The sequence below is a fragment of the Lutra lutra genome, chromosome 10 (genome assembly GCF_902655055.1).
Source record: "Lutra lutra chromosome 10, mLutLut1.2, whole genome shotgun sequence".
NCBI lineage: Eukaryota > Metazoa > Chordata > Mammalia > Carnivora > Mustelidae > Lutra > Lutra lutra.
In genome coordinates this window covers 44,070,090-44,082,707 of record NC_062287.1, presented here as the reverse complement: position 1 = coordinate 44,082,707, position 12,618 = coordinate 44,070,090, and the positions used below count along the sequence as shown (strand labels likewise).

Genomic DNA, 12,618 nt, shown 5'->3' with positions numbered 1-12,618 from the left:
TACACAAATCTAATTAAAGATCTTTTCCATAACCACAATACCACTGTCACACCTAGAACATTAATGTAGTTTTATCTACATGTCTAATTTGCTTCAAGCTCATTGACCTCTGTTAAATCAATTATTATTTTTAAGGTATCTTCTCGTTAAAAATTTTTTTTTTGTTCATATACACTAGAAAAATGTTTCCTGTGACATAATAAGATTTCTATAAAATGCTACAAACTGTTATGTAAATTATTCAGTCGGGTAAGCAGTTGAAGGTAAAGCTTTTGCCCGAACGAATTTTTACCATCTTATAAATATTATTTTCATCACTGGGAACTGCTTTGATTTCCATCTTTTTCCCAGAGAGTCAAGATGGGGTCATGTTTTAATCAAGGGGTCATGTATTAACCAAGATCGAGTCATCATCCAGTTTATGAAGATGTTCATTATAATCACTGATCTCCTAGTAAGAGTCTAGATAGATCTTGTCCGATAACCAAGTATTTAGTTGAACCACCTAAGGTCACTTTTAATGCCTTCTTGTTTAAGTAATGTAACGGTATTTAAATTTTTGGGGTCTAAACTTTTGGTTCTTTGCTTGTATCATAATATGATTGGATTATTAATAACTAAATCAAGGGATATTATTACCCCAGCATCATCAAGTCAGTATTGCCAGAAACATAGGTTCTGTTGCCTGAGAGTATAGTATAGAATACTATCGCATATTAAGAGTGTGGATTCCAGGGGCGCCCGGGTGGCTCAATGGATTAAAGCCTCTGCCTTTGGCTCAGGTCTTGGTCCCAGGGTTCTGGGATCAAGCCCCTCATCTGGCTCCCGGCTCATCCGGGAGCCTGCTTCCCCCCACCTCCCGCCCCACCGCCTCTCTGCCTAATTGTGAACTCTGTCAAAGAAATAAATAAAATCTTAAAAAAAAAAAAAAGTAGGGGCACCTGGGTGGCTCAGTGGGTTAAAGCCTCTGCCTTCAGCTCAGGTCATGATCCCAGGGTCCTGGGATTGAGCCCCGCATTGGGCTCTCTGCTGGGCAGGGAGCCTGCTTCCCCCTCTCTCTTTGCCTGCCTCTCTGCCTGCTTGCGATCTCTTTCAAATAAATAAATAAAATCTTAAAAAAAAAAAAAAGAGAGTGTGGATTCTGGAGTTGTATTTTCTGGCTGGGGCAGCGGGCTCTGTCACTTACTGTGTTATGGCTTTCCCCACCTGAAAATGGAGATAGTGATAATCTAGTCACATGGCTATCCAGACAGTTAAAGGAACTACTGTATGTAAAAGTGCTCAGAACAGTGCTTGACACATAGTAAATGTTACATGTTAACTGTTATTATTGGTTTTTGCCTATCAGGAATGAGAGTTATTCTACTGATTATTGTTAACTTCCTGATTCATTTAAAAATGTGAACACCTCTTTTAGAAATACGATTTCAAAATATGTAACTTATACGTGAAGCTTTAAACATGCTTTAAACAAAGTTTGCTCCGATTTATTTATTTTTAGCTCTTGAGTAATAAGAGCATTTTGAAGTTATTTGCCTACTTTTCAACAGAAAATGTTGAAATTGAACACCTGTATAGCCACCTAGAGTCAACAGTTGTTAACATGTTGCTGTTTTTGTTTATTTGTGATTATATATATGTATGTGTGGTTGTGTGTGAACCATTATAAACATCGTGACACTTTACTTCTAAATACTTCAGCACGCATATGTTAAAATAAGGGTATTTTTCTGTATAGTCACAGCACTATTATCACATATAAGAAAATTGTCATTCCCTGATACCATCTAGTCCATAGTGTCCTAAAATGCTTTTATCCTGTTTTTTTTGAACCACACCCTAGTATGGTTATAGTGTTATGTTTCCTTATTTTCTTTTAATCTGGCTTAATCTCCCCAATTTCCCCACATGGCATTGATTTATTGATGTGACCAGGTCAGTTATGTTATGCATAAAACTTTTCTGGTTTTGTCTGAATTTTTTCATCATGGAATTGTTTGATTGGTTCACTTAACTGTAAACTGAAGTTGGGTCTGAAGACTTATATTAAGTTTAAACACTCTTGGTAAGCATATACTTTCTAGATGATGGTGAGGCCGACAGGAGGTCCATATTTCTAAGTGGTTCCAAGTTTGAATATGTGATTAAAGTGGTAATCACCAGATCTTTTCCATAAGCCTATTTTGAGGGAACGAGCTGAATGGATTTCTTGACATTCCACAGTCGTCTTGTCTTTGCTGGAGTGAACCTGAGTTGATCATGATACCATGATTTGAGGACTGGTTAGTCATGTGTTCGAGTGTTTGTCTCTGTGTATTCTTTATCAGGTTTGAGTGTCATTTACTTCATAAAATAGTTCAGAAGTTTTCCTTCTTTTTTTCTTGCTCTGGGGTAGTTTAAGTAGCAATGAATTTTCGGGACTTTGAGTCTTTGGTCCATTTCTCTATAAAACCTGGGCATGGTGACTCTTCTGGGGATGGTAGTTTTTAGAAAAAGTTGTCTGTTTCCTCTGTGGAATTGATCTGTTTAAACTTGAAGCTCACTCAATAAAGAGGTTCAGTAATTTTCTCTGATAGCTGGAAAGTTCTATTTCCCAGAAAGTATTTATTTTACAAAGATTTTAATATTTACATGGAGTTGTACAGAGTGGTCTTATGATTTGATTGAATTTCATATTTTCAGTGGTTATTTTTCAATTTGTTTTATTTATTTTGTGTGATTGTGGCATTTCCCTTTTTGATTAAGTTAACTAGTAATTTTGTTGATTTTTTCCCCCAATAAATCATCTCATTTATTACTTCTGTTTTTTGGTTTCTTAATTCTTGTTTTTATTTTTTTTCCCCCTTCCTTCAACCTTCTTTTGATTAATTTGCCTTTTTTTGGGAAACCTTTTCATTTGTTGCTCATTTCTTTTCATTCTTTAAGTTTTATTGATAAAAGTATTTAAGGCAGAATTTTCTTTTGATAAGTGTTTTATTTATATCCGATAGGTTCTGATATATAATACTTTCATTATCATCATTTTCTAGAAATTCTGCAATTTTAGTTTGTATTTCTCTTTTAATGTAAGAATTATTTAGTAGAGTGTTTAAGAAGATGGACTATCCCCTTTGTTACTAATTTCCAGTTTTATTGCATTCTTATCTGAGAATGTTTTCATAGTATTTTCTCTGTATGGAACTTAATAAGGTTTTCCTCATGGCTGAATTTATGCTAAATTTTTGTGCCTTTTTTTGAACATTTGAAAAAAAAGTACATTGTCTTTTATCGGGAGTTCAAAGGTTGACAGACAGCCATAAGATCTGTGCTATTGGGTATGGTTTTAGGTTGTATCTTTAATTTGAGGTGCAGTTTCTAGCATTAAAAAGTATATTCTTTATTTCATTTAATGTATTTTGGCTTGAGTTCCAAATTTTTAGTTATCTTTTTTTCTTCTTGCTTGCATTTGCCTAGTATGTCTTTATCTTCCTGAAACACTTGATGTGTCTCTCTCATATGCCATGTAAACTTGGGTTCTATTTGGAGAGCCAGTCTGAAAAAATCATTTTATTTTGATATGTAAGTTCAGCCCATATACATTTATATATACAACTTATATATTTTTGGTTTAATTCTGCCTTATTATTTTATGTTATTTTTATTATGTTTGTCATTGTTTTTTTGCTTTGACATGATTACAGAGTCATGAAAAATTACACAAATAGTACGTAGATCTACTTAAAACCTTAACCCAGTTTCCCTCCAATGATAGCATCTTATGTAACTGTATAATAATATCAAACCGGGCAATTGACAGTATTGTCAGCTAGACTATGGCCTTTATTCGTAGTCACCAGTTTTTACATTGACATGTCTTGATCAGTACAGTATCATGCAGAGTAATTTTACTGTCCACAGAATCCTCAGTGCTTGGCTATTCATCCCACTCTCCCTCCAGCCCCTGGTAACTAGTCATCTTTTTACTGTCTTATAGTATTACCTTTTGCAGACTGTCATATAGTTAACATCATACAGTATGTAAGCTTTTCAGATCGGCTTCTTTTACTTAGTAATATACCTTTAAGTTTTGTCCTTGCCTGTACATGGCTTGATAGGTTGTTTCTATATTCCACTGTCTTGATGCACCAGAAGCTGTCTTCTGCCCTACTGAAGGACATCTTGTTGCTTCCAAGTTCTGGCAGTTATGAGTAAAACTGATAAATATCCATACATGGGTTTCTGTGTGGATGTAAGTTTTTAGCCTTTTTGGGTAATTACAAGAGGTATGATTGCTGTATCATATATTAAGAGTATGTTTAATTTTATAAGAAACCACCAAACAGTTATCCAAAGTGGCTGTATCAGTTTGCGTACCCTCCAGCAATGAATGAGAATTCCTATGGCTCCACATCCTCGCCAGCATTTAAGTGTTGTCAGTGGTCTGTATTCTGGCCATATTAATTGATGTGGGGTGGGATCTCATTATTTTAATTTATATTTCCTTGATGGTATATGTTGCAGGGGATTTCTTCATGTGCTTTTTTATTTTAATCTGCAGGTGTCTTTATAGGGATTTCTTGTAGACAACATGTAATTGGGTCATGTTTTTGATCAACTCTGATAATCTCTGTTTTAATTGGTGTGGACTATTGATGTTCAAAGTGACTATTGATATACTTGGATTAATATTTACTATATTCATTACTGTTTTCTCTTTGTTCCCTTGTTCTTTTTTTAAATTTTCTATTTTCTACTCTTATTCTGCTTTTTGCTGAATATTTTATGTGGTTCTGTTTTCTCTCCTTTCTTAGTATATCAGTTATACTTTTTTTTTTTTTTTTAAAGATTTATTTATTTATTTATTTGACAGAGAGATCACAAGCAGGCAGAGAGGCAGGCAGAGAGAGAGGAGGAAGCAGGCTCCCTGCCGAGCAGAGAGCCCGATGCGGGGCTCGATCCCAGGACTCTGAGATCATGACCTGAGCCGAAGGCAGCGGCTTAACCCACTGAGCCACCCAGGCGCCCCTATACTTTTTTTTTTAACTCTTTTTAGTTGTTGCCCTATTACAATTAACCCTAGTCTACTTTCAAATAACACTATACCCCTTCATTGTACCTTATAGTAGCAATGACAACACACACACACACACACACACACACATAAAATACATTAGCACAATTACATTGTTGCTTTTATTACGTTGTTGCATTATTATTTTGAATGAACTGTTAACAGATAGAGCAAGTAAGAATAAGAAAAATAAATTATTTTACCTTCACTTATCTTTAATGTTATACCTTTCTTTACATACACAAGTTTCTGATCTGTATTGTTTTCTTTCTCTTTAGAGAACATTTCACATTTTTTGCAGAGCAGGCCCACTGGCAATGAGGATTCTCAACTTTTGTATGGTCAAATCTTTGTCTTTCACTTTGGAAGTACAATTTGTCAGGGTATGGAATTCTAGGTTTGTGGTTTTTTTTTTTCTCTCAACTAAATATTTCACTCCACTCTCTTGTTTGAATGGTTTCTCAGGAGAATTTGGATGCAATTACCTTTGTTCCTCTATAGGTAAGGTGGTTTTCTCCTCTGGCTTCTTCCAGGGTTTTTCTTTATATTTGATTTTCAGTAGTTTTAGTAAGATATTCCTAAGTGTCGCTTTTTGTTTTTGTTTTTGTTTTTGGCATTTATCCTGCTGGGTGTTTTCTGAGTTTTCTTGATACGTGGTTTGGTGTCTGACATTAATTTAGGAAAATTCTCAGTCATTGATTGCTTTGAATATTCCTTCTGTTTCATTCTCTCTTTCTTCTCCTTCAGCATGTGTATGTTATACCTTTTGTAGTTGTTGCACAGGCATTGGATATTCTGTATTGTTTTTTTTTTCCCCAGGCTCTGTTTTTTTTTTTTTTTTTTAAACATCACAAATAAGATTTTTTATTTGTTACCATTGAATGTCTGAATTTTAAACAGATTCTTAGACTGGTGGCTCATATCCATCAGCTCGTTCCACTTTAGTACCAGTCTCATCCCCAGTAGCTTTTCCAGATCTACTACCTTCACCATGAAGCTCCATGAGCTTTCCCAATTCAAACTTGGGCTTCTTCAGCACTTTTACTTTTCTAATGAAGACATCATGGAGTGGATAAATAGACTGACAAGCTTTTTCTATATCTTTTCCAATGCTGTCTGGAATCAATTTATTGACCACTTCTTTCAAGTCATTTGTCTGAACCTCTTGGGTCATGATCTCCATCATCTTTTTCCGAATTTGGCGGACCTGTTGATGCTAAGCATAAGAGGTCTTCCGAATCTGATTATTGCGTTTTTTAGTAAAACCAACACAAAATAGACGAAGCAAATAACCATCGGTAGTCTTGACATCAACATGAGCTTCAATCATGGTCTGCCATTTTTTGACCATGGAGCACATTTTGTCCCGGGTATGTCCCCATGCCATGGAAATTGCTCAGGCAGTTTTTGCCCTGAACATCTTCAATAATTAGCTTGAATTTTCTAAATGCAACTTCATCATTCTGCAGATCGGCAAAACTCACTTCAAAAACACGACCCTTGAGGCCATCAGATGCGATTTTGGTTCCTTGAGTTCTTGTGACTAATGTTTTTCCAATATTTCTTTATTGAACATAGCTGGTGCTTTCACATCATACCAATCTTTCTTAGAAAATGGATCAACCACTTTCTTCTTGGCTCCCTTTTTGCCGCCTTTCGTAAGGCACTTGTTCTTGCTGACTGCCATGGCGCTGCTCAGGGACTCTGTTCTTTTCGTTTTATAGTTTTCAAGGATTCTTGTGAAACATCCTCTAGCTCAGAGATTTTTTTCTCAGCTATGTCCAGTCTGCTAGTGATTACGTCAAAGGTATTCTTCATTTCTGCTGTAGTTCCTTTCTTTGTGGTTCCTAGGATTTTCATCTCTCTGCTTACCTTGCTTATCTGTTCCTGCATGCTATTATCTACTTTATCCATTAGGGTTCTTAGCATATTAGTCATTGCGTTAGTTTTAAATTTCTGGTCTGATAATTCAACATCTCTGCTGTGTCTAGTTTTGATGCTTACTCTGTCTCTCCAAATTGTGTCTTTTTTGCATTTCGGTGTGCCTTGTAATTTTTTTCGTGATAGCCACACATGATGCGCCAGGTAAAAGGAATTGCTGGAATAGGTCTTTAGTAATGTGGTGGTGAAGTGTTGAGGGGGAAGGAAACTGTTCTACAGTACTGTGGTTAGACCTCAGTCTTTCAGTGAGCCTCTCTCTGAACTGTGAACTTCACAAGTATTTCTGAGGTTTTCTTTTCCTCTTAGGTGGGGCCGAGATGGTTGTAGTGTGCTGGAGTTGGGTATTTCGCTTTCTTCCATGCGGAATTCTTTTTTTTTTTTTTTTTTAAAGATTTTATTTATTTATTTGACAGAGAGAGATCACAAGTAGACAGAGAGGCAGGCAGAGAGAGAGAGAGGGAAGCAGGCTCCCTGCTGAGCAGAGAGCCCGATGCGGGCCTCGATCCCAGGACCCTGAGATCATGACCTGAGCCGAAGGCAGAGGCTTAACCCACTGAGCCACCCAGGCGCCCTCCATGAGGAATTCTAAAGCTGGCTGGAGTTGGGTATTTCCCTTCCCCAAGTCGGTTAAGCTCTCTTCATACCCTACTAGGTTAGGCTCTGGTTAACCAGCTTCTACCAAAGGCAGACCTTGTTAAGAGCTGAGTACAGTGGCTTATTTCAGAATGGTTCCTTTTTGTCTCCCCCTACTTGGAAGCGCAAACGGCTTTCCCTCTGATATTTACTGTGGGACCTTAGTTGAGCTCCCAGAGGTAAAACTCACAAGGGTGTGAGGGTTCCCCTGTGACTGGCTCCCCCTGGAGTTTTTCCCTCTCAGACTGAGCCTCCTAGTGACAGAAAAATCAGTTTAGGTTTTCCTGTCCTGGCTCTCATTCCCTTTGAAGTTTCAGCTGGTTTCTGCTCTGGTAAACTGTGATTCTCTGTATCTGTCTATCATCTTTTCAGTTTTGGGGGGCAATAGTTTGCAGGGTGACCTTGCTTCTGTATGGATCTAAGAAGAGTTGTTGAGTTTCCAGCTTCCTCAGCTTTTTACTTAATGTTAGGACTCAGTGTTGACTTCTGAGCTCCTTGCACAGAAACTGGAAACTGGAAGAAGACATTTTTTTTCAGTCTGTTTTCTAGTACTTTTTTGTTTTTCTTTCTTTAGTGCTTGCTGTAAGGAGTACAATAGAGATCTTTAACTTTAGAGCTTCTTTTTTTTTTTTTTTTTAAGATTTTATTTATTTATTTGACAGAGAGAGATCACAAGTAGACGGAGAGGCAGGCAGAGAGAGAGAGAGAGGGAAGCAGGCTTCCTGCTGAGCAGAGAGCCCGATGTGGGACTCGATCCCAGGACCTGAGATCATGACCTGAGCCGAAGGCAGCGGCTTAACCCACTGAGCCACCCAGGCGCCCTAACTTTAGAGCTTCTTAGTGTTAATACTTCCATCGTCTTGTAAAACATGGAAATGTGTTTAGGTTCATATTAGAGGCTGCTTGCCATAGGATCCCTTTTACCTGTACCATCCCCCTCCCCCGCCAGCTTTTTTTTTTTTTTGGCTGGCAAGTAGTCACTTTCTCTTATACCAGGGATTCCATCGTCCATTCTTTCTCCACGGATTTGTAACTAATTTATGTATATGTCATATACCGATTTATATATATGTGTGTGTTGTTGAGGGCTTAATTCTTTTCTCTTGATACATTAGTTTAGGTCTTATTTTTTTAGAATTTTAGTTAAAAAAATCAAGCATTTCTTTGAAGATAAACATGTGTTTAAATACAATAACAGCAAAGTAAAATTGTGCTATTGATACCAAGAGCTATAACTTTTTAAGGCACAAAGAGGTTTCCTGGAGGTGAGGTGATAACTTGGATTTTAATTACTAGTTTATTTCCTGTTCTCTTTTTACTTTTGGTAGTGAACTTTTTATTTTAAAGTGTTCTGCTTTCATTTCTTTCAAGTGAACTATTGCACTAGTGTTTTATCCATAGACATTAGATAGTCACAGAAAATTTGTAGGTGGTTATGCATTATGATCTGTTCTGAATAGTAATTGGAGTTGTTTAACCTAATCAAAAATTTAAGTGTAGCTTTTTAATAAGGATTATCACGTAGTTGCTGAAGAAAAATTGATTTTTTCCTTGATGTGATTGTTAAGGAGTCGAACCCTTTGTGGTATGTGTTGATTTAGTTCTGTTGTTTATTAGGTGATGCCGTTAATACCTGGAAATAGCTTGCTAGTTATTTTTTGTGGGGGGAGAGGGTTGTGTGTGTATATGTATAGCAACCACAAATCCTACTTTGGGATCTAATTAAAAACTTTAAATTTTATTCTCCTAGTATCATCCAGAAGGTAGTGACTTATTTTTCTAAAGAGCAGATTAAAAAAAAAAAAAAATTTGGGAGTTAACCTTAAAACATAGGAAAGCAAACTTTTTGCTTAATTTTTTTATAAGTTGTTTTATAGTGTATCTTATTTAAAAAATTACTAAGTCTATTCTATGTTTATCTGAAATTGTGCAAAAGTTAATAGCCTATTTGCTTCAAAAAAGTTTTTTGTGCTTACCACAAATTTTTATTAAGATTCCATTAAATATCAAAATCCCTTAAAAGAATATATGTAACTTACAGAGGTTGAAGTTATGTGTATATTAAAGTTAATACAGCTAGTGCCCAATGTGAAGTTTATTGATATTACAGCTTTTACTTTAAGGACAAGGATTATGTGATTATGCCTTTAATTAATGAAGAAAATCAATGATATGTTGGTGGAGACAGCCAGTAGGCAGCCTCAAGTGTGAGTTTAGCTTCAGGAGAAGTGTAGTAGTAGTCATAAAAAAAAAAATTAGAAGTTTTCTTCTTAAAGGTAGTCATTGAGGCTATGTGAGAAGATTAGAATGTAAAAACCCAGAATAAGAAGCCTGAGGGTAGAAGGTGGGAAACAGCAACATTTAAGTTGTCCATTGTGATATTCATACAGTTCATAGTTAATAAAGCCAGTAATAGAATGGACATTACAGAATATGGAAGATTAGCAGTATTTTTTTTCAAATTAGCAAGTAGTGCTAGTTCTAATTTTTAAATCTATAAAACCTTATTTAATCATGAAATTTTTACTCAAAGATTATATATTTTGTACTCAATTGTGTAATCAGTTTTTCCAAAGCATTTAATGAGGTGAGAACGTACAGTGACTAGGCACACATCCACACATATGTGGTGCACGCATATAGGTACAGAGACATAAGTAATGATCTGTCTAATCTTCATAAGGACGTCGTCATCTATACTGGGTTAGCTTTTTTTCCTTCCTACTTTTTCTTTCTTCTCTTCAACTCATCCATCCATCCATCCATCCATCCTTCCCGGTCTCCCTCACTCCTTCCCATGATAGAATTCGGTGTGCTTTGCCAGCTAGTTCCTGACACCTTGTAAGAGGGCAATTTACTTAAATCTTAATCGTATCACTGTGGGATTCTGAGAAAACTTTGAAGTTGTTTCCAGGGTTTCTTAAAAAATTTGTGCCACAAAGAACTGTGATCATAGTAACTCAGCAGGAACATCTAGTTTTCCCTAGGTGGGCTGTTAAGAACTAGTCTTCTCTTTCTTTTTCTAGGAAGTGCTTTGTTTGTGGTTCAGAAAGTTGTTCTGATGGATTTTGTTTTGTAGAATTGCTATGGAATTTGCTTTGATATTTAGTATTAGTTTAGATAAGTTGAAACTGTGGGGTGCTCAAACATGAGCATGTATTAAAATATCAAAAATTGCATATTTATTCTAAACATACTCATGGGTTGAATTGTTAAATTATACTGTTGTTATTATGAAACTCCTAGGCAGACATGATCAGAATGAATGAATTCTATAATGTGTGAATAAAATACCATGAATTTGGTTTGTAAATTCTTGACATCATCATGTGTCAGTGTTGTGTTATCGTCACGGGAAGAAAATTTAAATTACCTTGTAGTCTTCTGAAGTGTTTACTCTGTTTTATCTGCTGTATATAACAGTATATGATTATGAAGTCTTGCTCATATTTTATCTGTTCCTGTACTTTAAGGCAGGATTTTATACTGTTCTAAAACATTCTAGAGGTGAAAATTTATTCTATCTTGAAAGACTTTCTGAGATGATTAAACAGCATCTCTTAGTAAGCCATTACAGGTGTTACGACATTCCACTTTGATTTTCTTTAATCTGTAATTTCTCCTTTTTTGTAGAACATAAAACATATGTGTAGAGAGGGAGAGAGAGAGAGACAGAGAAAGAATATATTAGCGTTTAGAATTTAGAAGTTATACCATGCCTGCTATAGTCCCTAATAACCTTAGTTATGAAATGTGTTATATACAATGTTGTTCAAAAGTTTCAGTAGGTTAGCCAAAGAATATATACATTAATGTTTCCAGAAAAAGAAAAAAAAATTGCCCATCTAATTAGATACAATAATGTTGTGAGAAGATAATAAAATTTAGAATTTAAGCAGAGTGTGAGGATGAATACCTTTTACTCTACTGAGGTATTAAGAAAATTTAATTATTTTAATGTTTTCCTGTGGGAATAGTAATACTCTTATTACACAGAGTTCTTAAACAGTGGTTCTTAAGACTTTTTTAGATAGTACCCCTTGCTGTGCACAGCGCCTTAAATTTTGCAGGCAAGTTGAAGAGCTTCACCCCTTCCCATATTAAAAAAAAAAATTTATTTGTGGCTCACTGAGCTTCACCTTTCCCTGGATCCAGTGATTCTGAGAAGAATGGGATTATTTGTGTATCACAATCTCCTGTGAAATTTAAAAAGCTATTGTTCTTCTTGGCCCTAGCCTTTCCTAGTTAGGCCTAGGCCACCTTCTGTTCTTATTGGCACCTCCTCCTTCCCCATCACTGACGTAGCAGTATTTTAATAGGTAACTTGGTTTCCAGAGAGAATTTACTCAACCAAGAAGGGAGTGACCTGTTGGTCTTCAGATCTGGGCTAGAGGTAGTCAAGTGGTAAATAATAAAATGGCATTTAATTGACTTGTCAGTTTCTTGTGATACAGAACATCCCTGGAGAAGTGATAAGATAAATCAATATTCTGATATTCTGCGCCTCCCAAATTGACATTGGAGCTGAGGTTCAAGACATCGCCCCAGGGAAACCTGCCAAGAAGAGTCTGCTATGTAATACAGCCTGTCCTGCCCTTCTCAGATACTGTTCATTCTTGAGGCTCTTAGTTCTGGGTTGGAATTCAGATAAAGCTGGGAAGGAGGTGCTCTTCCTCATTATCTGAGAACAGTAAATTGGGACTAGAGACAAGGATAGGATGTAATTTAATAACAATACATCCTCTGCTTTTTCCCAGTAGTAGGAATGTGTCAGGGCTTTACTTACTCTCAAAGCACAGAAGCCTGTTAGGATATTGTATTAAATAAGTCATTGCAGAATTTAAAGGAAAGTTAGGGACAGATTTTCTGTCTGAGAAGCAGCGCTTTGGAAAGAACATGGAACTGACTTCTAATCCCAACTTGTCTTTGCTACTTTTGTATTTGTGAGGCAAACACTTTTCTGATTCTCAGTTTTCGATAGAGTAAGGATAATA

General features: G+C 36.1%; 1 protein-coding gene and 1 pseudogene across 3 annotated transcripts in view; one reads left to right on the top strand and one right to left on the bottom strand.

The window, feature by feature from the left end:
- Positions 1-12,618, top strand: part of TMEM135 (transmembrane protein 135) — a 253,981-nt gene that overhangs the window by 32,523 nt on the left and 208,840 nt on the right. The gene's annotated exons all lie outside the window — the stretch shown is intronic.
- On the bottom strand, positions 5,895-11,980 carry LOC125078416 (40S ribosomal protein S3a-like; annotated as a pseudogene).